The sequence below is a fragment of the Callorhinchus milii genome, unplaced genomic scaffold (genome assembly GCF_018977255.1).
Source record: "Callorhinchus milii isolate IMCB2004 unplaced genomic scaffold, IMCB_Cmil_1.0 Scaffold3, whole genome shotgun sequence".
Lineage (NCBI taxonomy): Eukaryota > Metazoa > Chordata > Chondrichthyes > Chimaeriformes > Callorhinchidae > Callorhinchus > Callorhinchus milii.
Window position 1 is genome coordinate 90,153,697 of NW_024704744.1, and position 25,904 is coordinate 90,179,600.

The 25,904-nt window shown below is 44.2% G+C and overlaps 1 protein-coding gene and 1 non-coding gene across 6 annotated transcripts in view; both read left to right on the forward strand.

Annotated features, from left to right (window-relative positions):
- Positions 1-25,904, forward strand: part of LOC103187635 (1-phosphatidylinositol 4,5-bisphosphate phosphodiesterase beta-1) — a 228,872-nt gene that overhangs the window by 47,266 nt on the left and 155,702 nt on the right. The window lies entirely within an intron of this gene.
- Positions 8,635-8,714, forward strand: trnaa-ggc. The gene has a single exon. It is a non-coding gene; the product is annotated as a tRNA-Ala (tRNA).

Below are 25,904 nucleotides of genomic sequence, written 5' to 3' on the forward strand. Positions count from 1 at the left end.
CACACCTCAGGCTGCCGAAACCCTCACCCACGCATTCGTCACATCAAGGCTCGATTAAGTGAACTCCCTCTCATTGGCCTTCCCAACTCTTCCCTTCACAAACTGCAGATCATCCAAAACTCTGCAGCTCATGTACTCTCACGCACCAGCTCTCCGTGACCCCCTCACTCCACCCTCGCCCGACTCCACTGGCACCCCATTCCCCAGAGGATCGAGTTCAAGATCCTTATCCTCACTTTCAAGGCCATCCATGGCCTTGCCCCCTCCTACCTCTCTGACCTGCTGACTCGCTACCAACCTGCCCGCTCCCTCCGTTCACCAGGCTCCGTCCGGTCTGCTCCATGTCTCCCTCCCGAACCACCCTACCATCAGAGGCTTTCACCCTCTCTGCCCCATACTCTGGAACTCCATCCCACGGTCCCTTCTCCTCGCTTCCTCCCTTGTCTCCTTCAAGGCCGGTCTCAAAATCCTTTTCTTCGATCGTGCCTTTGGTCTCCCTCCCACCTCTCTGCCTTCCCTCACCCCTACACTACCCCTCCCCCATGCTCGGGCCCCGACACCTGACTGTTCAGCGCTTTGAGATGTCCTCCTGACGTGAAAGGTGCTCAAAATGTAATTTTGTTGTGTTGTTCAGATCCTCCTACCCGATTGGAATAAATGGCCACTCCCGGACATCCTCACGATGTGAAAGGTGTTCTATAAATGTAATTTTTTTGTTGTAAATTCAGAAAAAAATCTGCGGAAACATTACATCAGTGAGTGAGTAGTAAACTTATAGAACAGGCTCTTTAGGGAGAGGGTGGAAGCAAAAAGTTTTGTTTGTTTCAAGAACAAATTAGATAGATTTCTGCAAGAAAATAATGTCTCAGGATGTAGTATATAGTTTGGGACACGATACGTCAGGATGGTGGAAGGCGAATTAGATGGATCTTGGTCTTCTTTCGCTGAGCAAATTCTTATGTTATGTTTTTAACATATTTAACATATTTAATAAATTCTTATGTTATGTTCCGCCCCCCCCACCCTCCCCCACCCTGAACCTCAGTTCGGGTCCGTAACTCTGTCTGTCCAGCACCTTGGGATGTCCTCCTGACGTGAAAGGGGCTATACAAATGTAATTTTGTTGCTGTTGTTGTTGTTATATCAAATGCAAGGGTTATATTATAACAAAATTGTAATTAATGCGTAATTAATGGTTAATTAATGGTTCCTATGAAGGCTGGTTGAGGCCAGGATACTGGAATCATTTAAAAATCAGTGTGATGCTATGATGGGCGTGTGGGGAGTGGAGGGGTAAGATTGCATGATCTGAAGGACCCAGTCAATCTTGTGTTCTCTTGTGATCTTGTCTCAAAGATAATAACGTTCTCTTAAACTTCTATTGGATAAATCCTTTGAAGTTCCATCCAGAAACTCGATCAATGATTCGCGAGTTGAGAAGCTGGCATTTTGCTAGGTGTTGGCAGAGCTGAAAGATTTCTGGAGAGGCAGCAGTGGGGAGCTTCAGAACAAAGGTCAGAATATCACACAGTGAATCGGGAGAGGGAGAGAGAAAAGAGACCTACCAGCCTAATTGTCTGACTGACTGATTGTATCTGTTGGAACTGGGTTCGATTCCAGGGCGGGCTGAAATGTTGGGCAAGTTTCCTTACTCCGCACGCCCCTATTTACTTAACAGTAAGTAGGAACCTGATTGTTAGTCAATTGGCGCTTTTCTGGGGGTAATAATGTCTTCAAAAAAAATATTATTTGGTCACTCAATCCATGACTGTTTGTGGGACATTGCTGTGCTTAATTGGCTGCTACATTTCACCACAAAATATACAGCCAATTCACTTTACAGTATATTCTGTGAAGCGCTTTGAGAAAATGTGATAAGGCGCTATATCAAATGCAAGGATTATTATTATTATTACTTGGAAAAGTATACTTCAGGAAGCATCCTGGTTGACTAAAGGTAAAACCATTGATAATACCATGGCAGAAAAAAAATCTGTCTTATGCATTTTCTTCCAAGAATCTGCTTGCATTTTTAAGCTTGTTGTAAGTCACTCATGACTCATAAAAGTCAATATAATTTTTTAAAACTAAAGCACAGGCTAATGTTCAGGGCTGGATTATTCAGCGACAACCAAATCTGGAGGAAGTTGAGTCGCTCATTTGTGGATCAATGAGTGGCTGGTACAGGAGGCTTGGCAGACGGGGAGAGGGAGAGAAATGTCTCCCATGGGCTGCTGAATTCAGATGTCGTAGAAAGATTCCCTTTGAGGCCCTTAAATGCACAGTAACAAAGAATGCAACTAACTGTTGGAGAGCAAATGCCACAGACCCATTTAGCACCGGATAATGCCAACATTGTTTCCATAGCAAAATATGCCTCCTACACAAACCAGCCAACAACATCAAGTTTGCAGCAGAACAACAGATGATGTGTGCATGTGGCATTTAATAGAGGTTCATTATAATCTATGCTAAGCTTGGAGATCCCGGCTGAGTTACCCAGTGAGCAAGCTCTTTGTACATCCATGTGGTGATCTTCAGCTGTTAGTTACGCCTGTCAAGATAGCGTCAAACCTTTCTCATTAATTATTATGTGTGTTAATTATGTGCTGAGCTATTGGCCTCCAGATAATGATGAGCAAGTCTTTGTACCACCTGTAAAATGTCAGCCTCGGGTTTCCATTTTTCACTTCACACGACTTCCCTGTGAGCAGCTTCTCCCAGCTGGCAGGACTCAGCTCCCAGCTGTAGGATTACAGGTCAGGTTTATTAAATAATGGAAACCAAATGCTTTTGCTTTTCTTAAGATAGACAACAAGGCAGATAAACTGTTGCATTGCAAGATGTTTTTTGGAGTCCTGTAGCTCAGTGGTTAGAGCACTCGCCTCGCAAGCGAGAGGACCCGGGTTCGATTTGCAGTCAGAGCGAAACGCTGGGCAGGTTTCCTTACTCCACACGCCTCTGTTTACCGAGAGGTAAGTAGGAACCCGGTTGTTAGTCGATTGGCTTTTACAGGTTTAATAATCCTTTCAGAAAAAAATAATAATTTGGTCAATCAATCCACAACTGTTTGTGGGATAGTACTGTGAGCAATTGGCTGCCACTTTTTACGTACAAAATATACAGTCAGTTCACTTTACAATATAAGCGCTATATCAAATGCAAGGATTATTAATATTATTTTTCTGTGAAGCACCTTCTCGAAGACATGAAAAGGTGTTATATCACAATGCAAGGATTATTATTATATGTTATGTTTTTAAATTTGTCTCAAGAACATCAGCTAACTTGTGACGTCTTTAGCACCGGAGAACATCTGCAAATCGCTTCACAGAGACAGAGCTGTGGAGAGAGTAGGAAGGAGACAACCAGAGGAAGAGTCAAATAGAATCATCTTACAATCATAGAATTATACAGCACAGAAGGAGGCCATTCGTCCCATCATGTCTGTGCCGGCTCTTTTAAAAGAGCTTCCCAATTCAAGATAGATAGAAGGACTCTGGGGGGCGATGGGGAGGTGGAGGGATATTATTATAATAAACCACGGAGTATATGATCAATTTTATCTGAGGGATTTTATCTAAGGCCAATAGTGCTATTTATCTTTAATAACAGCCTCACTGAATCAGTGTGCAACTGGTTTAGTGTCTGGTTCAGTTTCTCAGTTCTCCTTTCAACAACAACATGCATTTGTATAGCTCGTCATGCAGGGTAGCGTCTTACAGTGCTTGACAGTGGCAGTGCACGACCCCGAGCCGGGGGGAGCGGAGGTGACCATAGGCATAGTTAAAGAGGAAGGTCTTCAGGCGTGACCTGAAGATGGGGAAGCAAGGGAAAAGAAAGAGGGATAGAGGAAGAGTGTTCCAGAGTTTGGAGGCTTAGTGGCTGAAAGTGCCACCACTGTTGTGGAATGGAGAGTATGAGGGGCATGAGGAGGCCGGAACCAGTCGAGCGGAGGCAGTGGGTAATGAGTTGGGGAGTAAGCAAGTCGGAGAGGTAGGGAAGTGCCAAAGCGTGAAAGGATTTGAAAACGAGTGTGAGGATCTTGAAATAGATCTGTTCTCCCTCACATCTGGTCCCTGACCACGACTGCTTTTCTTCACCCGCCTCTGGCCTTACCTCACACCAAATGCCACCAAAATATTTATTCACGCTTTTATCCTGCAGCCCAGATTTTTCTAATACTCTAACACTCACCTCACTGCTTTTCCCAATTCCACCGTCTATAAGCTCCAATTTCTCCAAAACTCTGCCGCCAGCATCCTCACCTGCCTCAAACACCTCAAGCCCATCACCCAGTCAGTCTCCCAGAGGATTGGTTTCAAGGCACTCACCTATCAATCCCTTCACACTATAGCATATCCCTATGTCTCTGGCCTTCCTCTTAACCCACTTCTCTGCTGGCCCCCACTGATCAGGCTTGCTGCACTTCCATACCCTCTTCACACCACCATCAGTAGCTGAACTTACTGTCTGGAACTCCCTCGCTGCCCTTGCATTTGATATAACACTTCATGACTTCGAAATGTCTCAAAGCACTTCCCAGAATATACTGTAAAGTGACTTGACTGTATATTTTGTGGGTGAAACATGGCAGCCAATTGCGCACAGTAGCGTCCCACAAACAGTCGTGGATTGAGTAACCAAATTATTATTTTTATTTTTTGAAGGGACTATTACCGCAGGAAAAGCTATCCACCAATCGACTAACAACCGGCTGCCTACTTACTGCTAAGTAAACAGAGGTGTGTGGAGTAAGGAAATGTGCCTAACGTTTCACCCTAACAAAGCGAACACAGTTCCTCTCGCTTGCGAGACGAGTGCTCTAACCACTAAGTGCACTTATTATTAACGATGTATCAATTATATACTTGCACAGCAATATACACTTATAGTTAATATGCTTGAGTATTTTTTGACTGGGGGGAGGTATACAGTGGTGTTCCCCCAGGGGTCAGTATTAGGACCTCAGCCCTTTTTAATATATATTAATGACCTGGACTTGGGTAGAAAGAGCAACATTTTAAAGCTTGCAGATGACACAAAACTTGGAAATGTGGTAAACAGTGAGGAGGATAGCAGACTGCAGGAGGACTGGTGAAATGGGCAGACACATGGCAGATGGAATTTAATATGAGAAGTATGAAGTGATCCATTTTGTGAGGGGATGCAGGAACAGAGAGACCTCGGTGTTTATGTACACAAATATGGCAGGAGAAGTTGACAAAGCCATCAAAAAAACATATGGAATCCTTGGTTTTATAAATAGAGTTATAGAGTACAAAAGCAAGGAAGTTCTGCTAACCCTTTACAAATCACTGTTTGAGTATTGTGTCCAATTCTGGGCACCACACTTTAGGAAGGATATCAGGGCCTTGGAGAGGGTGCAGAGAAGATTTACAAGAATGGTACCAGGAATGAGGCTCTTCAATTATGTGGAGAGATTAGACAGGCTGGGATTGTTCTCATTAGAGCAGAGAAGGTTGCGAGGAGATTTAATAGAGGTGTTCAAAATTATGAGGAGGTTTGACAGAGTAAGTAAGGAAAAAATGTTTCTTCTGGAGGGTGGGTCAGTAACCAGAGGACATAGATTTCAGCTAATTGGCAAAAGAACCAGAGGGGAAATGAGGAGACATTTTTTTACCCAAAGACTTGTAATGGTCTGGAATGCACTGCCTGAAAGGGTAGTGAAAGCAGATTCCATAATAGCTTTCAAAAGGGAATTGGATAGGTACTTCTATGGTGTAAGAGCGGGGGAGTGGAACTAGTCGGTAGCTCTTTCAAAGAGCCGGCACAGGCACCATGGGCCAAATGGCCTCCTTCTGTGCTGTAAGATTCTATGATTCAATGATTCTGGCTTGGGGACCCCAGCGTATGCTTTGGGGTAACTGCTGGATCTAACCAGCTAAAACCACATAGCTTGCCATTGATAGCATTGTCTGGCAAGCTTTCCTGTTGCTGTTCCAGCTAGGACCACCGTACTTGTTAGGGTTTTGGCTTGCAGGGTTAACAGGAGCTAAGTGGGATGACTCCCGGCCCCAGTGACTCGTCTACACTTCCAGATCCTGCTGATGAGCCGATGGCTGTCCTGGAATACTGCGAACCCGCCTGGCTCAGGAACCAGACTAGAGACCGTCACAGAGAGCTGGCTTGATTCCGATATTCTGTTGCCAAACATATCACCTTGGGGCCACTTCAACTCCAAGAAGACCTCGCTTACTCCCCCACCCCAAGCAGGATAGTCACTTGGTTGTTTGACATCTGACGAGCACGGGTTTGAGCCTCACTAGCTAGATAGTAGGTGCCAGGAACTCCCTGCAAACTTCCTGGTGGGCAACACAGCTCAGCATGAAATGCAAGAAGCAATGCCACCATCTTTCTGTCTGCAGCTTGGGCACATGTCCCTTCCCATAATTACCCTCTTGGTAAAGCAAAACTTCCTCGAGCCTGTCCCCATCTTCATATCGCGCCTGAAGACCTTCCTCTTCAGCCGTGCCTATATAGAAATATATATAAACACAAATGGAGTCCTGCAACACATTGGTTAGAGCACTCGCTTTGCAAGCGAGAGGACCTGGGTTCAATTCCCGGCAGGGCGAAACCTTGGGCAAGTTTACTTACTCCACATGCCTGATAATAATCCCTCAAAAAAATTTGGTCATTTCAATCCACGACTGTTTTTGTGGGACACTGCTGTGCGCAATTGGCTGCCGCATTTCACCCACAAATATACGGTCAATTCACTTTACAAACTATTCTGTGAAGCACTTTGAGACGTCTAGAGGACATGAAAAGTGCTATATCAAATGCAAGGATTATATTATTATTATAAATGCAAGTTGTTGTTGCTGTTCATGTCGGGAGGCCTAGGGTGACAATTGATGCAAGGGCACACAGATGTGACCCCCACGCAGAAAGGATTTTCTATGTCCTGTACCAACTGAAAACTTGACGTTGATGCTAACATAGTGAACTGCAGGCAGCACAGTGTTGGCATTCAATTCAATTCAACAGTTTCTATTTTTTTAATGGAAACAGGCCCAATCTGTTTAGCAGCTGCACCATTTAGTTCTGTGCAATATTTACACAGGACTAATTGTGGGGAGTTTTGATACCAGTGTCATTAACGTGACTGAACCAAGAGCAGAAACACCAGATTATAATGAATTATAGTTTTATTTAGAGACATGTATGTATTTATGTTTAGTTAGTTAAGCAGTTAGTTAAGTAGTTAGTTTGTCAGTCAGTCAGTTAGTTGGTTAGTTAGTTAATCACCTTAGATAGTTACAGGTAATGAAACTGGATTTATGTAAGTGCTGAAGTATATAAAGGGAGATGGCAATGTCACTGACTCCTGCAGATGTCTGTTATCCACGGTAAAAGCTCTTGAACATGTTCCCGGGTGAATAACACTTTCAATTAAATACAAACAAATTAGTTGCACACAGGGTCTTGGGGCTGAGTGGGTGGCTCAGTTTGCAATGCCTATTTCGTTTATTGTCAGTTGGAAAGACCTGGGTTTGAATCCAGCAGGGCGAAATGTTGGGCAAGTTTCCTTACTCCATACAAGCCTCTGTTTACCTAGCAGTAAGTAGGAATCCGGTTGTTAGTCAATTGGCAGATCGCTTTTCCCGGGGGTAATAATTCCTTAAAAAAATATAGTAATTTGGTCACTCAATCCATGACTGTTGTGGGACACTGTTGTGCGCGATTGGCTGCCGCCTATCGCCCACAAAATATACAATCAATTCACATTACAGTATATTCTGTTAAGAGCTTTGAGACATCTCAAAGACGTGATAACGTTCTATATCGTGTGGAGTAAGGAAACTTGCCTAAGGTTTCCCCCTGCTGGGAATCAAACCCATGCCTCTCGCTTGCCAGACGAGTGCTCTAACCACTAAGCTAGAGAACTCCTCATTAACAACACAGATTTTGAACGCTCTCCTGCCCCTCCTAAGGAACTCTTTAAACCAAAATGACAAGCATACATAGGATATGATTAACCTAGCATTAAGTGGAATCATTTGGGCACTTAATGGATTACTTATAATAATAATAATAACCCTTGCATTTGACAACACCCTATCACGTTATTGAGATGTCCCAAAGCGCTCTACAGAACATACAACAAAGTGGACCGACTCTGCACTCTGTGGGCGAAACGCAGTAGCCAACTGCGTGCAGCAATGTCTCACAAACAGTCGTGGAACGAGTGACCAAATTATTATTATTTTTTGTATAATGTATTCTAATGCCACGTTGTCATCAGAAACAAGTCAGAGAGGTGACAAAAAATGAAAACCAGCAGGAAGTAGGTTTTACAGGTGTTTATAGCAAAAATCCTGTCACCGGGTCTCTAATTCATCCACTCTTTTTGTTGGAGTTCGACCAACAGTCATTGTGGAATGTAAGGTTGCCTTTAGTTTACCGTAAATTGTTTTTACAAAGATTGGACAAAGTTCATTGATTTTCTATTTTTTCTGATAATTTATTCGCTTTTCCTTAGTGCCCCAAGACACTGTCTGCGTGACATATCTCTTCAATCGCATCTAATGATCTCCTTCCTCTCCCCCTTCTCCTTCCCTACAGTGCTCCAAGGCATCATCCTTTGTGAAGGGCACTGTGAAAACCTTGTGGAGTCCTGTAGCTTAGTGGTTAGAGCACTCGCCTGGCAAGTGAGAGGATCTGGGTTCGATTCCCAGGCAGGCGAAACTCTAGGAAAGTTTCTTATCCATTTGCCTCTGTTTATCTAGCAGGCAAATGTGGCAACCAATATTACGTACAGCAATATCTCAGAATACCCATGAAGTGAAAGACCAATTTTATTTGGGGGGGATTTGCACACTGGGAGACAGATACTCCCTTTCCTTTTGAATAACGCCATGGGAACTTTAACGTCCAATGAGCAGGCACAGACTGGACCACAACAACAACAATAACTTGCATTTGTAGAGCGCACCTCCTGCTGGGTAGCGCCCCAGAACACTTGACCGTAACGGAGGTTAAGGAAGTCAGAGCTGCAGGACATTGGTTTAATGTCTCATCTGAAGGATAAGATGTCCAATAATGCAATGTTCTTCCAGTACTGAATTGAAAGTGTTGACGTGGGGCTTGAACCCACAACTTTCTGACTCAGAGGTGACACCACCACCAACTCAGCCAGGCTGGCACAGCTTTCTCAGCTTTGGAAACCTTAAAATAGGGCCATTCAAGAACCAATGTGTGGGTCACTTGGAGGCACTGGGAGAACCATAAAAAAGATGAAGTTGTAAAGGGATAATAATAATAATAATCCTTGCATTTGATATAGCGCTTTTCACGTCGGGAGGGCGTCCCAAAGCGCTTCACAGAACACACTGTAAAGTGAATTGACTGTATATTTGTGGGCGAACCCGGCAGCCAATTGCGCACAGCAATGTCCCACAAACAGTCGTAGATTGAAAATGACCAATTTATTATTGTTTTTTGTTTTGGAGGATTATTATTAGGCTCTGTGTGGAGTAAGGAAACTTGCCCAAGGTTTCGCCCTCTGCCTGGAATTGAACTTAGGTCTCTCGCTTGCAAAGCGAGTGCTCTAACCACTGAGCTACAGGATTCCACAAATCAGAGGCTCATCAACAAGCCACTAAGCAATAAATAATATTCGGATGACAACTCTTGTTGTTGGTTGAGGTCAAGCCCATTTTATATTTCAACAACAACAACAAAATTACATTTGTATAGTGCCTTCCACGTCGGGAGGACATCCCATGGTGCTGGACAGACAGAGTTATGGACCTGAGCTGAGGGTTGGGGGAGAATGGAGGGCAGGGAGGGAAGCAGGGAGATAGAAAGCACGGTCAAAGAGGAGGATCTTGAGGTGAGTCTTGAAGGTGGCAAGGGAGGGGGCAAGATGGAGGGACTGCGGGATGGAGTTCCAGATGATGGGTGCAGAGTGGCGGAAGGCCATTCCGCCAATAGTGGGGCAAGCAAGATGGGGGACATGAAGCAGGGTGGAGCCTGCTGAGCGGGGGGAGCAAACAGGGTGGTAGGGGTTTAGGAGGTTGCAGAGATAGGGGGAGTAAGACTGTGGCGGGCTTTGAAGGTGAGGACCAGGATCTTGAAATGTATCCTCTGTGTGATGGGAAGCCAGTGGAGTTGGGCAAGGATGGGGGTGATAGTGTCGCGGAGCCTAGTGGGGGAGAGGGCATGTGCTGCAGAGTTCTGGATGATCTGCAGCCTGTGGAGGGAGGAGTTGGGGAGGCCGATAAGCAGTGAGTTTGCATAGTTGAGCCTTGATGTAATGAAGGCATGTATGGGGGTCTCGGCTGCCTGCGGTGTGAGACAATGTCAGAGCCAGGCGATGTTGCGGAGGGGGGGAAGGCAGAGCAGGTCATAGCGCAGGTGTGGGGTAGAAAGGATAGTTGAGGGTCAAACAAGATCCCTGAGGTGAGGATGGGAGCCAATCAGGAGGGCCTCGGTCTTGATGACATTCAACTCTCATCCAAGACTTGATGTCTGACAGACATTCTGTCAGGACAGCAGTGGTCCTGGAGTCAAGGGTGGAGGCAGAAATGTAGAGTTGGGTGTCATCCGCATACATGTGGAAGTTGACCCCATGTCTGCGGATGATGTCACCAAGAGGGAGCATGTAGTTTTGAAGAGGAGGGGACGAAGGACAGAGCCCCGAGGAATGCTGCACAAGATGGTGCGGGTGCTAGAGGGGAAGCCGTTTGTAGAGATGAAGTGGAGGCAGTGTGAGAGGTATGATCTGAATCAATCAAGGCAGAGCCATGGAGGTTGAGGTGAGAGAAGAGGTTGTGGATGAAGATAGAGTGGTTGATGGTGTCGAAAGCAGCAGAGAAGTCAAAGGGGAATGAGATAGATATCTAAAAATGAGTAAGTTATAGCGACATAATAATGAATAATATGAATAATCTTTGCATTTGATAAAGCGCCTTATAACGTCATTGAAATTTCTCAAAGGGGAAAGCATGGTGAACGGGTAACTAAATGAGACTCAAAAGATTGCTTTTTTCAAAGAGCCAGCACAGACATGATACCCTGCGTGAAGGGTACTATATAAATGCTGCTGTTGTTGATGGGAATGAATGATTTTCTTCGGAGCTGTAAATTTCTATGATCCTCTGGTTCTAACTCAGTGTAACAAACACATGAACGAATGAGAGACTTGTGATTGGGGCTGGCTGGAGAACACAGAGCTCCTGCTGACTTAATGAAGTACTATGAGAGATGGGATTATTTGGGGATTAGCAGTGAAAAGCAATGTGTTCTTATAGGTAGCAGCGCGCGTGATCGCCAACCATTTATCAGACTCAGGTTGATTAATTTGTATGAAAATCCGTCGAGTCTCGTCCACACGGAAGCTCATGGCAGATTGTGAGTGGCGGATAAAGATGGAGAATGGAATTGGATCAGCCTTGAAGACTGTAAACCATGTCAATCAGAACAGCTGAAAATGCCAGTCGCTCCAGATAATTCATGGCAATGGCCATTATGACCTTCATGCTCAGTATATATTGATTTCACAGACCAGCAATTGTTGAGATGTTTTCAAATGTGATGCATGTTTGACAACAATCCTTCAACATTTTCCCTCTGGACCAGAGAATGTTGAGAGGTGATAATAATAATAATAATAATAATAATAATAATAATAATAATAATAATAATAATAAATTATAATAAAGCATTAGAATCCTTCCATTTTGTAAGTCACACCTTATCACGTTGATATGTTTCTGAGTTTCATGAGTTTTCTAAAATGTGTAATGTCAGTATTCGTGCACAGCAATGTCCCACAAACAGCCAGGTAGGCGAGGAGTCCGGTTCCTCAACCAGGTGGGTCTATTATAATAGTTCTAACATTAGATACAGCACCTTAACAAGTTGGGAGGGCGTCTCAAATCACTTCATAGGGTTTACTATACAGTGTATTGATTGTGGCAACCAATTTGCATACAGCAATGTCTCCCAAACAGTGATGGAGTGAATGATCAATCGTATCTGGTGGCATTGTGGGCCAGGACACTGGGACGTGGGGACACCTACTCTTTTTGAATAGAACTTGTGAACTAGACTTTAGTTTGGTTTTAGTTAGACTTTAATTCGACTTGCCAACAAAATTTTAAGGTGTACATAATAATTTTATCATTGTAACGGATAACAAAATGAAGCTTTGAATATCTCGGATTGCTGTGAATAATCAGTGAAGTGGGAAATGTTTCTGAGTGTGACAGTGGGATGATTACTGATTGATTTGCAGGTCTCCTTCGCTTTATAATGAGGAGAAGCATTTATACAGTGAAACCATCCTCACCCCCATAAAAATAGGAATTGTGAAGGTGTTTGTCATTTGTTGTGACGGAACAAGTCACAGGCTAATAATTCACTGATTAACTGCCTCCGCAGCCTGAATTATTAGCAGATTAAATGCAAATGAACTGAGGTCTGCAAAGCTACTTTGACCTCCACAATGAATGTTGTTTTATATAATTTCTGAAGCTCACACGTGGATCGTTTCAGATGTGAATGGCAGCTTGTACTGTGTGCAGGTGACAGAGGCGCAGTGTTAGTTCCCTGAACTGCCACTGGTGATGATTATTACAGCCAGTCAAACTGATTAAATCAGTCAATAAACATCCCCCACCCCCCCCACCCTCCACCCTTCTGATACTCCTCTCCCTCATCCCTCTATTCCCCTCTCCTACACCCCTCTCCCACACCCCTCTATTCCCCTCTCCTACACCCCTCTCCCACACTTTCTATTCCCCTCTCCGCCACCCCTCTATTCCCCTCTCCTACACCCCTCTATTCCCCTCCCCCACATCCCTATATTCCCCTCTCCTACACCCCTCTATTCCCCTCTCCTACTCTCCTCTATTCCCCTCTCCTACACCCCTCTATTCCCCTCCCCCACATCCCTATATTCCCCTCTCCTACACCCCTCTATTACCCTCTCCTACTCTCCTCTATTCCCCTCTCCCTCATGTCTGCATCAAAGTTCTGTCACGATTTAGTTAGAACACTCGACCAGGGTGGGGGTAGGAGGGTGATCGAAGGTGCGGTCGAAGAGGAGGGTCTTGAGATGGCCACTGAAAGAGTCAAGGGAGAGAGCGAGCTGAAGGGACTGTGAGATTGAGTTCCAAAGGTGGGGGCAGAGAGGCTGAAGGCTTGACCGCCGAGGTGGGGCAGGCCGAGTAGGGGATGTGGAGCAGGCTGGAGCTTGCTGAGCAGACGGAGTGGACAGGTTGTTATGAAGTTAGCAGGTCACAGATGTAGGAGGGGGCAAGGCAATGGTGGGCCGTGAAAGCGAAGTCAAGGATTTTGAACTTTATCCTCTGGGGGATGGGGAGCCATTGGAGCCGGGCAAGGGTGGCAGTGATGGATGGGGTCACGGAGAGGACACGAGCTGAAGAGTTCTGGATGATCTGCAGCTTGTTGAGGGAAAAGTTAGGAAGACCAACAAACAGGATGTTAGCGCAGTGAAGCCTGGATGTGACAAATGCGTGTATGAGGGACTTGGTGGACTGAGGGATGAGGCAGTGATGGAGCCGGGTGATGTGGCAGAGGTGGAGAAAAGGCAGAGCAGCTCATGGCCCGGCTGTGGGGCTCAAAGGAGAGTTGAGGGTCAAACAAGATGTCAAGGTTGTGTACTGGTTTCAGTGAGGTGGAGAGTGCATATCTTATCAAATTTTTGATAATTTATTATATACAGTCAATTGACTTTACATTATATTCTGTGAAATGCTTTGAGAAGTGTCGAAGACATGATAAATCGCTATATCAAATGCAAGGATTATTATTAGTATTTTTATCAAAATGCATGTTTTAAAACTCTCTAAATATGCTGCCTGTTTCTGTTTATTGGTCTGTGCTAAATGCACCTCATGGCTCAACATTTCATTTTAAAAATAATGTGGAGTATGATTCATGTACGATTATGGATTCAAACAGAGGAGGTTTTGAGTGTCGGAGATTAGATTTGAAAATGTCACAGCTCAAGATAAGTAGTTATCATTTGAAAGGAGAAGCAATGTGCGGCCCCTCAGTTGTGAACACACTCACCAATGTGAGCCACATGTCAAATCACAGAAAGTCTATAGCACAGGAGGAGGCCTGTGTGCTGGTGTGAGCTTGCATGCTTGAGCTCTCTGCAATGTTCTGGGGGTAATAATCCCTTCCAAAAAAAAACTAATTTGATCACTCAATCCACGACTGTTTGTGGGACTTTGCTGTGCGTAATTGGCTGCTGTGTTTCTCCCACAAAATATACAGTCAATCCACCTTACACCTCTGTGAAGCACTTTGAGAATTCTCAAAGATATGAGAAAGCAAATGCAAGGATTATTATTATTATTGTTTCATGAAAAGAACAATTCATTTTCATCTCTGGTGTCACACACCCATGGTTAATGTGCACTCTGGAACAGTAAGTTTTATATCATAGGCAATCAGGTGCCAATGCCAACTGGGTCTAGGTTTGCTTTGTACATGGCATTTTTCAATCACAGCAGTTTACATTCGCACAATGTCTTTCACGTTGAGAGGATGTAGCCAGGCACAAGTTCACATTGCCGGCTAGGCACCCAAGCGGGGGTGGAGCAGAGGGCAGTGGGGCAGGGAAAAGGTGATCAAAGGTGTGGTCTTAATAATAATAATAGTGCTCTAACCACTAAGCACATTTTACTCACCTAATTCCGGAAAGTATTAGGTGAAGATTGGAAAGTGCCAAGGCTTGGGAACCCCAGAGTTTGTGTTGGGGGTAATTACTGACGTGAAAGGTGCTATACAAATGTTATCGTTGCTAGAGTTTAACCAGCTAAAACTGTATAGCTTGCCATTGATATTGCTGTCCAGCAAGCTTTCCCACTGCTTATCCATCTAGGACCACCCTACCCGTTAGGGCTTTGGCTTGCAGGGTTAACAGGAGCTGAGTGTGATCATTCCCTGCCCCCAGTGACTGGTCTGCCCTTCCAGGTCCTATTGATTAGCCGGCCGGGCTGTGTTGTTATCAGCAGTGCCCTGGAATACTGCGGACCCTCCTGGCTCAGGAACCGGACTAGAGACCGTCACAGAGGCCTGGCTCGATTCTGACATTCCATTGCAAGGCACGTCACCCTGGAACCCGTTCAGCTCCAGGGAGAATCTGTTTACATCAGGGATCTTACTTGTAATATGTCGACAAACAAGCAGCTTAATATGGTATCATTTGCTCCTGGCAGGAACACAAACAGTCGATTGATTAGGTTAATTGGCTTTCTAATGGGTTTCTCTGCTTTTGGTGTTGACCACTTGTGTTTGCTTGTGTTGTGATTGATACATTCCTTTGCGTTGGGCTGGGGAAGATCATGACACCTGACCGTTGGGCTGGGGTATGGATTGAGCAATGGATATTGTTATCGCAGTGACTCTATAAAGGACTTGTTCCGGGATGTACAAAACGCAACCAACATTCCAAAAGGTACATTGAAATTGGCTGCCGTGTTCTGCCCACAAAATATACAGTCAATTCACATTACAGTATATTCTGTAAAGCGTTTTGAGATGTCTTGAAGACTTGATAAGGTGTAGTGTAAGGATTTTTAAAATTATTTTTATTTTGGCATTTTGCTTTCCAGCTTCAGAACTCTCCATGCATTTTCATTATGCTGTATGTATTTAGAGAACAGCACATATAATAATAATAATATAATAATTCTTGCATTTGATATAGTGCCTTATCGGGTTTCTAGACGTTTCAAAAGGCTTCACAGAATATACTGTGAAGTGAATTGACTATATTTTGTGGGCGAAACGTGGCAGCCAATTGCGCACAGCAGTGTCCCACAAACAGTTGTGGATTGAGTGACCAAATTATTATTATTATTTTTTTGAAGGAATTATTACCCCTGGAGAAACGATCCGTTGATCGACTAACAACCAGGTTCCTACTTACTGCTAGGTAAACAGAGGCTTGTGGAATAAGGAAACTTGCCCAACGTTTTGCCGCCGGGAATGAAATCCAGGCCTTTTGCTTGCAAGGCGAGTGCTCTAACCACTGAGCTACAGGACTCCACAATATGAATAAAATGCTTGAAAATATTTTTGGTGAATGCGACCATAAGTCTCATCTTGACTTAGTCGGTGGCACTCTTGCCTTTGGTTAAGAAGTTTGAGACGATTGTAGAAGTTTGAGACGATTGTAGTTCAAGCCCTCTCCCTCTACCTCCTGGACTTGTTCAGGTGGATGTTAAAGATCCCACAGCACTATTGAAAACAAGGGAGCTTCTCTCTCTGTTGTTGACCTGGCTGACAATTCTCTTGATAAAATTGCTCACAGCTGTTTTGGACCAAATTGATTTCTTCATTTGTGCACAAGCATTCGACACTTGTCAGTAATGATTGTGAAGCGCTCTGACTGTGTTGAGGTGCAATAAAATACAAGCACCTTGTATTTAATATTCCTGGGGTGCGGTCTCAGATACTCAGTTACTGGGAACTGCACCGATTTCCCCGGAATATCTGCCAGGTGTTAGGAGTGTGACTACCTGCGGACTATCATCTTTTGGAAAGGAAGATAAACAGTGTGAAGGTGTGTGAAGCTAGAACTGTTTCTCGACATGACATACTGCTTACTTCATGGGACATTTACATTTTTTTGGACCGGCTCAGTTGGCAGCACTCTCATCTTCGAGGCAGAAGATTGAAGCCTCACTTTGGGGGTCTTTGAGCTCACCGTCCAGGCTGACTTGAAGTTGTATATAATTCCCAATTTCCCCTCCTAACCCCCTCCTATTCCTTCCTATCCCCTCATACCCCCAATCCAACAATCTTATATCTGGGATTTGCATGTGTAGGTGGGATGCATGAATTCTCAACTTGGTTTGGATACTCTTAAACACAGTGATGGGTTTCCGCATGTGTCAGACACCCGGCTGATCAAAAAAAATCCCCTCATAACCCCTCCCATGCCCTCCTCTCCCCTCCTACCTACTCCTCTCTCCCTCCTCTCCTCCTCTGCCCCTCCTCTCTCCCTCATAAGAGTTCATTAAGATGGTGCAGGTCCTGGGAAACATTTTCCCCTTTATGTTGTAAAATAATTGATCACTGAGCGACAGATGTGACTTAATTTTATCGTAGTCAGAGTTTACATTGCCAGTTACTGGCAGCTTTCGCTCTGAGAGCCTGAACAGCCATGGAGCGAGTGACCAATTTTATTTGGGGGATTGTTGACGAGGACACCGGGAGACAGAAACTCCCTTCTCTTTTCAAATAGCGCTGCAGGATCTTTAACATCCACCTGAACAGGGAACAGACGGGGCCCCTCGGTTCAATGTCCGAAGCAGATTTCAAAATCAGTTGAAGTTTATTGTGTTGTGAAAAACATCCACACAGCATAAACTGCAGCCTTTCAGAACAGGTGACTTGTGGAAGCTTTGGGATGGGAATCATGTATGTGTGTGGTTCTGATGAAGTGGACTTTGGACTGTGAGCCATTTGAATCAATTTACTGAAAAAACACCTTTGAAGTGTTTTTCATACACTTGAGTTGAATCCAGCAACCTCAGTGCCGTTCACAGCCACGTGACTTTGCTGCTTACTGTTCCTCCTGAAGTCACTGACCCCTGCTGGGTGCAGTAATAATGATAAAAATGCTTGCATTTGATACAGCGTCTTATCACATCTTCGAGATGTCTCAAAGCGCCTCACAGAATATACTGTGAAGTGAATTGATTGTATATTTTGTGGGCAAAACGCAGCAGCCAATTGCACACAGCAGTGTCCCACTAACAGCCGTGGATTGAGTGACCAAATTATTATTATTATAATAATAATCTTTACATTGATCCGGTGCTGGACAGATTGCGTGCAGCGCCTTAAACTGCTTCAAAGGATTTATTGCATTTTTGAAGGGATTATTACCCCAGGGTTCCTACTTGCTGCTAGATAAACAGAGGCATGTGGAGTAAGGAAACTTGCCCAATGTTTCGCTCTAACCGGGAATCAAACCCAGGTCCTCTCGCTTGTGAGTTGAGTGCTCAAACCACTAACCTACAGGAATTCACAATATTTAACGTCCACCTGAACAGGCACAAACGACCCTCGGTTTAATGTGAAGGACAGCACCTGCAACACTACAGGACTCTCCCAGCACTGCACTGGAGCATCAGCTTGGACTATGAGCTCAAAGTTCCTGATATGGTGCTTGAACCCACAACCTTTTAACTCAGAGGTGAGAAAGAGAGAATACACAAGCTGGCTCATTCACTGTGTGTGTGTCAGTCTAGCGTAGTCACTGTGTCTATGCCAGCCTGTCTCAGTCACTGTGTGTGTGTGTCAGCCTGTCTCAGTCACTGTGTGTGTGTGTCAGCCTGGCTCAGTCACTGTGTGTGTCAGCCTGTCTCAGTCACTGTGTGTGTCAGCCTGGCTCAGTCACTGTGTGTGTGTCAGCCTGTCTCAGTCACTGTGTGTGTGTCAGCCTGGCTCAGTCACTGTGTGTGTGTGTGTGTGTGTCAGCCTGGCTCAGTCACTGTGTGTGTGTCAGCCTGGCTCAGTCACTGTGTGTCAGTCTGGCTCAGTTGGTCGCACTCTCACCTCTTAGTCAGAAGATTGCAGGATCAAGCCAGAGATTAAGTCAGGGACTTTGGGCTAACGCTCCAGCACAGGGCTGGGGGTGTGCTGCATTGTCCTTCAGATGACATGTTGAACCGAGATCCCATCTGTGCTTGTATCAGGTCAACATTAAAGATCCCACGGCACTTTTGGAAAAGAGAAGGGAGTTTCTCTCTCCCAGTATTCTGGCCGACAATCCCCCAAAATATAATTGGTGTTTATAGGAGGATGCTGTGTGCAAATTGGCTGCTGCGTTCGCCTACAAATACACAGTCACTATATTTACATTAAATCATTTGAAACTCTTTGAGACATCCTCTTACATGAAAGACGCAGTATCAGATAATAATAATAATCACATGTCATCTGCCAAAGGCAATAACAAACAGCAACAGCTCCCCTATTGGACCTGCAAAGCTCAAAGGCATACAAAATCCCAACAGCTTGTATACACGTCTTACAGTTGCCAAGGTTTAATGTGGTTTCCCGGTCTCCAAACATCCTTTCAATGATGATTGAACGCTACCAGGAACGCTGCAGCTCATGTCCTCTCCCACACTATGTTCTGCAATCGCAGCCTCCACCCTTGCCCGGATCCGCTGGTTCCCCATTCCCCAGCCGACCGATCGTATCCACTACATTTGCTCTCTCTTTTAAATTCCACCATGTCTCACCTCACCTGACCTCTCTGACCTCCTCAAAACCGACCAAGCCGGCCCCTCCCTCCATCCAGCGAGCCGAGCCCGCTCCATATCCCCTGCCTTGACCGCGCCCCCATCAACAGTCCAGTGTTCAGCCATTAGTTTAACATCGTGGAGCCCTGTAGCTCAGCGGTTAGAGCATCACAAGCGAGAGACCTGGGTTCAATTCCCGGACAGGGCGAAACATTGGGTAAGTTTCCTTATGCCACACGCCTCTGTTTACCTAGCAGTAAGTAAGAACCTGGTTGTTAGTCGATTGGTGGACCGTTTCTCTGGGGGTAATAATCCCTTCAAAAAATAATAATAATTTGATCACTCAATCCACGACTTTTTGTGGGACACTGCTGTGCAGAATTGGCTGCCACATATCGCTCACAAAGTATGCAGTCAATTCACTTTACAGTATATTCTGTGAAGCTCTTTGAGACGTCTCGAAGACATGATAAGACGCTATATCGAATGCAAGGATTATTATCCACAGCTGGTGGCTGTGTGTCAGACTGTTGACAGGAACTGGTGAATGGATGACTGGTGTAAATTTGATTCAGTGTGACTGAGCACAGGCCGGATGCTCAGCCCTTGAAACGGGGAAAAAGACAGCTTAATTTCATCATCACTAATTCAATGATAATAATGAACTTGGCATTTGCAACTTCAGGCCAAAATAATACTGCGAGGTTCCTGGCAACTACTTTATTATAATAAAAACAGATTTACAGCACAGAATGAGGCCATTCGGCCCATCATGTCTGAGCTATATTAATAATAATAATCCTTGTGTTGATACAGCACCTTATCACATCGTTGAGACGTCTTCAAGTGCTTCACAGAATATACTGTAAAGTGAATTGATTATGTGTTGTGGGCGAAACAGGCAGCCAATTGCACACAGAAGTGCCCCACGAACACTCATGGATTGAGTGACCACATTTTTTAATATATATTTTGTATTTTTTTGATAGGATTATTACTCCTGGAAATTGTTTCCAGGAGTAATAATCCTCAGCCTCTCCAGCTCCCAGCCCAAGGCTCAGGTGCTCAGTCAGCTATGTGCAGTTTTCTGAAACGTCCTCTGATATGAAAGGCGCTGTGCAAATGAGAATCGTATTGTATAGGGATTTTAGGATTCCAAGTATTCATCTGTAAAATAAAATATCACCTTAAGGATAAGCCGAGGAGGGTGCTGACAGCTGCAGAGGGAGATAATAATAATCCTTGCATTTTGATAGAGCACCTTATCAGATCTCCGAGACGTCTTAAAGTTCAGAATTTACTATAAAATGAATTGACTGTATTTTTGGGGGCGAAACGTGGATTAAGTGATCAAATTATTCTTATTTTTTTTTGAAGAAATTATTACCCCCGGAAAAATGATCTGCCAATTGACTAACAACCGGGTTTCTACTTACTGCTAGGTAAACAGAGGTGTATGGAGTAAGGATTCTTGTCTAACATTTCTCCCTGCCCAGGAATCAAACCCAGGTCCTCTCGCTTGCGAGGCAAGTACTTTAACCACTGAGCTACAGGACTCCGCAATATTAAACTAATGGCTGAACGCCAGACTGCTGATGGATGGGTGGGCAGGGCAGGTTTGGTCAGTTTTGAGGGGGTCACAGGGGGGTGAGATTATGGTCGGATTTAGAAGCGAGAGCAAATGATGTTGGATATAATCATCCGATCATGCAACTTGCCCACATTTCGTCCCTCCCGGAAATCAAACCCAGGTGCTCTGGCTTGGGAGGTGAGCGCTCTTCCCACTAAGCTACAAGACTCCACATATTGGTGGTGACCTGCAGGATAATGGGGCTGTCCTGTTGTCTAACGATAATCTAACATCTGATACAGCACCGTTTCATGTTGTCACAATGTTTCAAATAGCTTCACAGGATCTACTGTAAAGAATTTGGAAAAAAAGATTTTCTTCTGCCGTTTTGCAAAACGTGACGTGTGAAGAACTTTTCTGTGCTGGAAAGGAGGTTGAAGTCTCTTTTGAGCAACAGTTTTGCAGATAATTAAGAATAGTAACAAAGGCTTAATAATAATAATAATCCTTGAATTTGATATGGCACTGTATCACATCTTCGAGACCTTTCAGAGCGCTTCACAGAATACACTGTAAAGTGTACATTTTGTGGGCATTTGTTTCATGATGCCCAGTTAATTAAATTGCCTTTTAATTCCATCATTTGTTATGAATAGCAATTTGCTCACACTTACTCGACAATCCCATTCACCGCAGCTGAAAGCCTTACTATCTTTCAACATGTGTGCAACCTCTGCTCAGTGTCAAATCAGTTCAGATGTAATGCAGTTGGAAAAGCCTGGCAGGGCACCGTATAAACACCTTTGATTATTCATTAATAGTTTACTATATTTACTGTATTGTGTTTTTCGGGTTTATTTCGCCAGTACTGCTTACATATAAAATACTAGCTGTACCCATTGCTGCTTCACTTGCAACCAATGGATCCAATATGGAATATACATTGACACACAGACAGACACACAGACAGACATTTCATATTATACTCTATACATCTATACTCTATTCATCTATACTCATCTGGGAGGACTCCTGTGGGAGGACTTTGTTCTTCAGTTTCATTTAATGGGCCTTCTTTCTTTTGTCCGGCATTTTTACTTATCCTTGAAAGGTTTGACTTTTGCTTAGGCATCTTTATAATGATCAATATAAATGCATAATTTATAATCACTGGGATGCCCTCCCGATGTGAAAGGCGCTTTAAAAATGTAATTTTGTTGTTGTTGCTGTGGCCTGTGTTATTTTGTTCCCACGGCCGCTTGACTACGTGCGTGCTCTTTGGCGCAGGATGCCACAGCTGCACAGTCAGCCGGCGCGGCCACCAGGTGTAACTGCAGTATGTGTGTACATACGTTGGTGTTCTGACGCACGATGCCATAGCGCCACTTTGACTCGGCAGCCACCAGGTATCTGGTGTAACTGCAGCATAAAATGCAAAACTGAAATAATGTCTGAAAGATAGGAGATACCCGAAAACAAATATGCCCATGTCACTTTCAGGTTCAAGGTCTTTCTGATGAGGTATAAACCATGTCTCTACATCAAAATCGGTTATTGAAATCCTTCTTGAACGCAGACAGACATTGTCGTTTTATTAGTATAAGATAATTACTGCTTCCAACGTTACAGTTTACAGAAGGACGTCAGACTTGATACAAGATACTGTCAGCAATCTGAGCGTGCCTGTTTGGTTGTTTCATTTATTTATATAATAATAACAACAATAATAAAATATACAGATAAATTCACTTTACAGTACATTCCGTGAAGCGCTTTGAGATGTCTTGAAGACGTGATAAGGCGCTATATGAAATGCAAGGATTATCATTATTATTAGTATAGCACCAATTTTGTGCCGATAATAGGAGGAAGGTAGTAGTGTGGCCATATTAATACAGTCATTACAATTAATAATTCATAATATTTACAATATGAAATGTTTTAAAGCATTTTACATGATTTACTGTAAAGTGTACAGACTGTATTTGTAGGTGAACATGACAGCCAATTTGTGCACAGTGATGTCCCACAAACAGCCATGGAGTGAATGACCAAAGTGTGCCTGCCTGGCTCAGTTGGTGGCATTATCACCTCTGAGTCAGAAGGTGGTGGGTTCAAACCCCACGTTGGGACTTGAAACACTTATGGTCCAGCCTGATGCTCCAGTGCAGTGCTGGGGGTGAGCTGCACTGTCAAAGTTGTCGTCCCTCGGATGAGACATTAAACAGAGATCCCATCTGCTTGTTCAGGTGGGTGTTAAAGATCTCATTGCATTATTGAAAAAGAGAAGAGAGTTTCTCTCTCCCGGTGTACTGGCTGACAATCCCCCAAAATAAAATTTGGTCATTTGCTCAGTGGTTGTTTGTGGCAGTTTGTGGCTGCCATGTTCACCCACAAAAGACACAGCCACTACACTTTACAGTAAATCTTGGGAATTGCTTTGAGGCATTTTGACGACTTGATAAGGTAGTGCAAGGATTATTATTATTATTATTATATGTATGTATGCCATCCACATATGGAAATTTCCCTGCATTTGGAAAGGCATGCACTCTCTCTGGAGGGACGCACACTGTGCACCGATTTCCAGAGAGCATTAGGCACAGATTGGCAAGAGCCAAGGCTTGGGGATCCCAAAGTGTACGTTGGGGTAACTATTGGAGTCTAACCAGCTAAAACCGCATAGCTTTCCATTGAGAACACTGCTTTCCCTTTGCTTGCCCAGTTAGGACCACCCTCCCTGATAGGACTTTGGTTTGCAGGATTAACAGGAGCTGAGTGGGATGACTTCCTGCTCCCAGTGACTGGTCTACACTTCCAGCTCCTTCCGATGAGCCAGGCCGGGCTGTGCTGTCATCAGCAGTGGCCTGGAATACTGCGGACCCACCTGGCTCAGGAACCGGACCAGACCGTCAGAGAGAGTGAGCTCGATTCTGACATTCTGTTGCCAAACATGTCACCTTGGAGGCAGATGAACCTCAGCTTGGTCCCCAGCAGAGTGTGTAAATCACTCAGAGACACGAAGGGTGCTATACAACACGTTGTTGTTATTGTATTCAGTGTGAAATGCTGGGAAAATACCTTTCAATTCTAAATCAAACCAGGCAGGCTTGTTTACCGTTGTAATGGAGATGTCAGATAGATGCTGATCCTCAGAAAGAGATTGAGAACTTAGGAATGAGTACATATTGCAAGCAGCAGTAACTTATGAAAGTCATTCTATGCTGTTTTGTCTCCGAGAGTTCAGGAGAAGGGAATTTCTGCCAAGTAAAGTACATCACTGTACTGTCAGTCTCAGCCCCAGTCAATCAACAATGTGTCCCATTACCACCATAGTACACGCAATCCTTGCATTCAATACCGCACGTATAACATCAAAATCCTCACAACAGCAGCAACAACAACTTGCATTTACAGCGCCCTTCATGTGGGGTAGGGTCTCAATGGGGGATCTGCAATGTCCACCTGGACAGGCAAAGATTGGACCTCAGTTTATCATCTCATCTGAAAGGCGGCACCTCCGACAATGCAGCACTCCCCCCAGCACTGCTCTGTGCTGGACTGTCAACCCAGATTGCGAGCTCCATGTGTCAAAATGAAGCTTGAACAAAGAGTGCTTGCAACTGAGCCATCTAATCTTTAGTATTATGAGTTAATATACATAATAAACCCATTGTTAAGATGACAAAACTGAGCTGCAGCAAATTAATTATCTGTCATTGTCTAATGACTTGTTCTAGACAGTGCCAATGAGACCATTCTCACAATGCAATTTAAATCCTATCAGTGGATTCCAAAATGAGACATTAAGAGGATCTCATGAAAGGGGAATTAGATCAAGATGTAAAGAATGAAGCTATCAGTATTCAAGGGAATGAGTAGGTTCAGAGAAACTCGCATGGCACTCCCACTTCTGTGATTTCTTTGATCAGTTATAATAAATAATAATAATAATCCTTGCATTTGATGTAGTGCCTTATTGTGTCTTCAAGACGTCTCAGAGCGATTCACAGAATATACTGTAAAGTCAATTGACTGTATTTGTGGGCGAACGCGTCAGTCAATTGCGCACAGCAGTGTCCCACAAACAATTGTGGGTTGAGTGACCACATTATTATTATATTACATAATGATAATTATATTATATTAATAATAATAATTTGGTCACTCAATCCATGACTTCAACCGTGCCTTCAGCTCCCCTCTCGACTCTCTACCCCCTCCTCGCTCCCTCCCTCCCCTCACCCTGACCATTTCCCCCCTGCTCGGGTCCCGACACAACTGTCCAGTGCCTTGGGACGTCCTCCCGACGTGAAAGCCGCTCTATAAATGCAATCTTGTTGTTGTTGTTGTTGTTGTTTGTGGCACTCAATGAATTCTCTATGTGCCGCACACAGTGACTGAGCCAGGTTGACACACACACAGTGCCTGAGCCAGGCTGGTATCCATTGCTGGTGATGGTAGGCAAAGACAGAGAATTCACTGTGTTTTCTCTCTGGGTGTTTGTAAAACCAGTGTATAAATAGATGCTGCTCTCATCTCATCCTGCACCATCCAAGCACATGTTACTCTGATACTGTTACTCTGTACTACACAGATGGTTAGATTGCTCCCTCCAGCGACGGGTGTAATTATCACTCTGCAATTTTTGTGAATAAGATCAGACTGAGGTTTTGCTGATGCAAACTGTGGCCGAATGGTCAGCGAGGGAGAGTCCAATTTGTGGTAATATCAGACTAATGGAAAAGAGAAGGAATTTCCCCCAGTGTCCTGGCCAATAATAAATAATAATCCTTGCATTTGATATTGTGCCTTATCATGTCTTCAAGACGTCTCAAAGCGTTTCACAGAATATACTGTAAAGTGAGTTGACTGTATATTTTGTGGGTGAAATGCGGCAGCCAATTGCACACAGCAGTTTCCCACAAACAGCCGTGAAATGAGTGACCAAATTATTATTAATAACTGTCTGAATAAAAAAGGTCATTCACACTGCGTTGCTGGGTGCAAATTGGATGCCACATTTTCCTAAAAATATAGTCACTACACTTTATAGCAGCTCT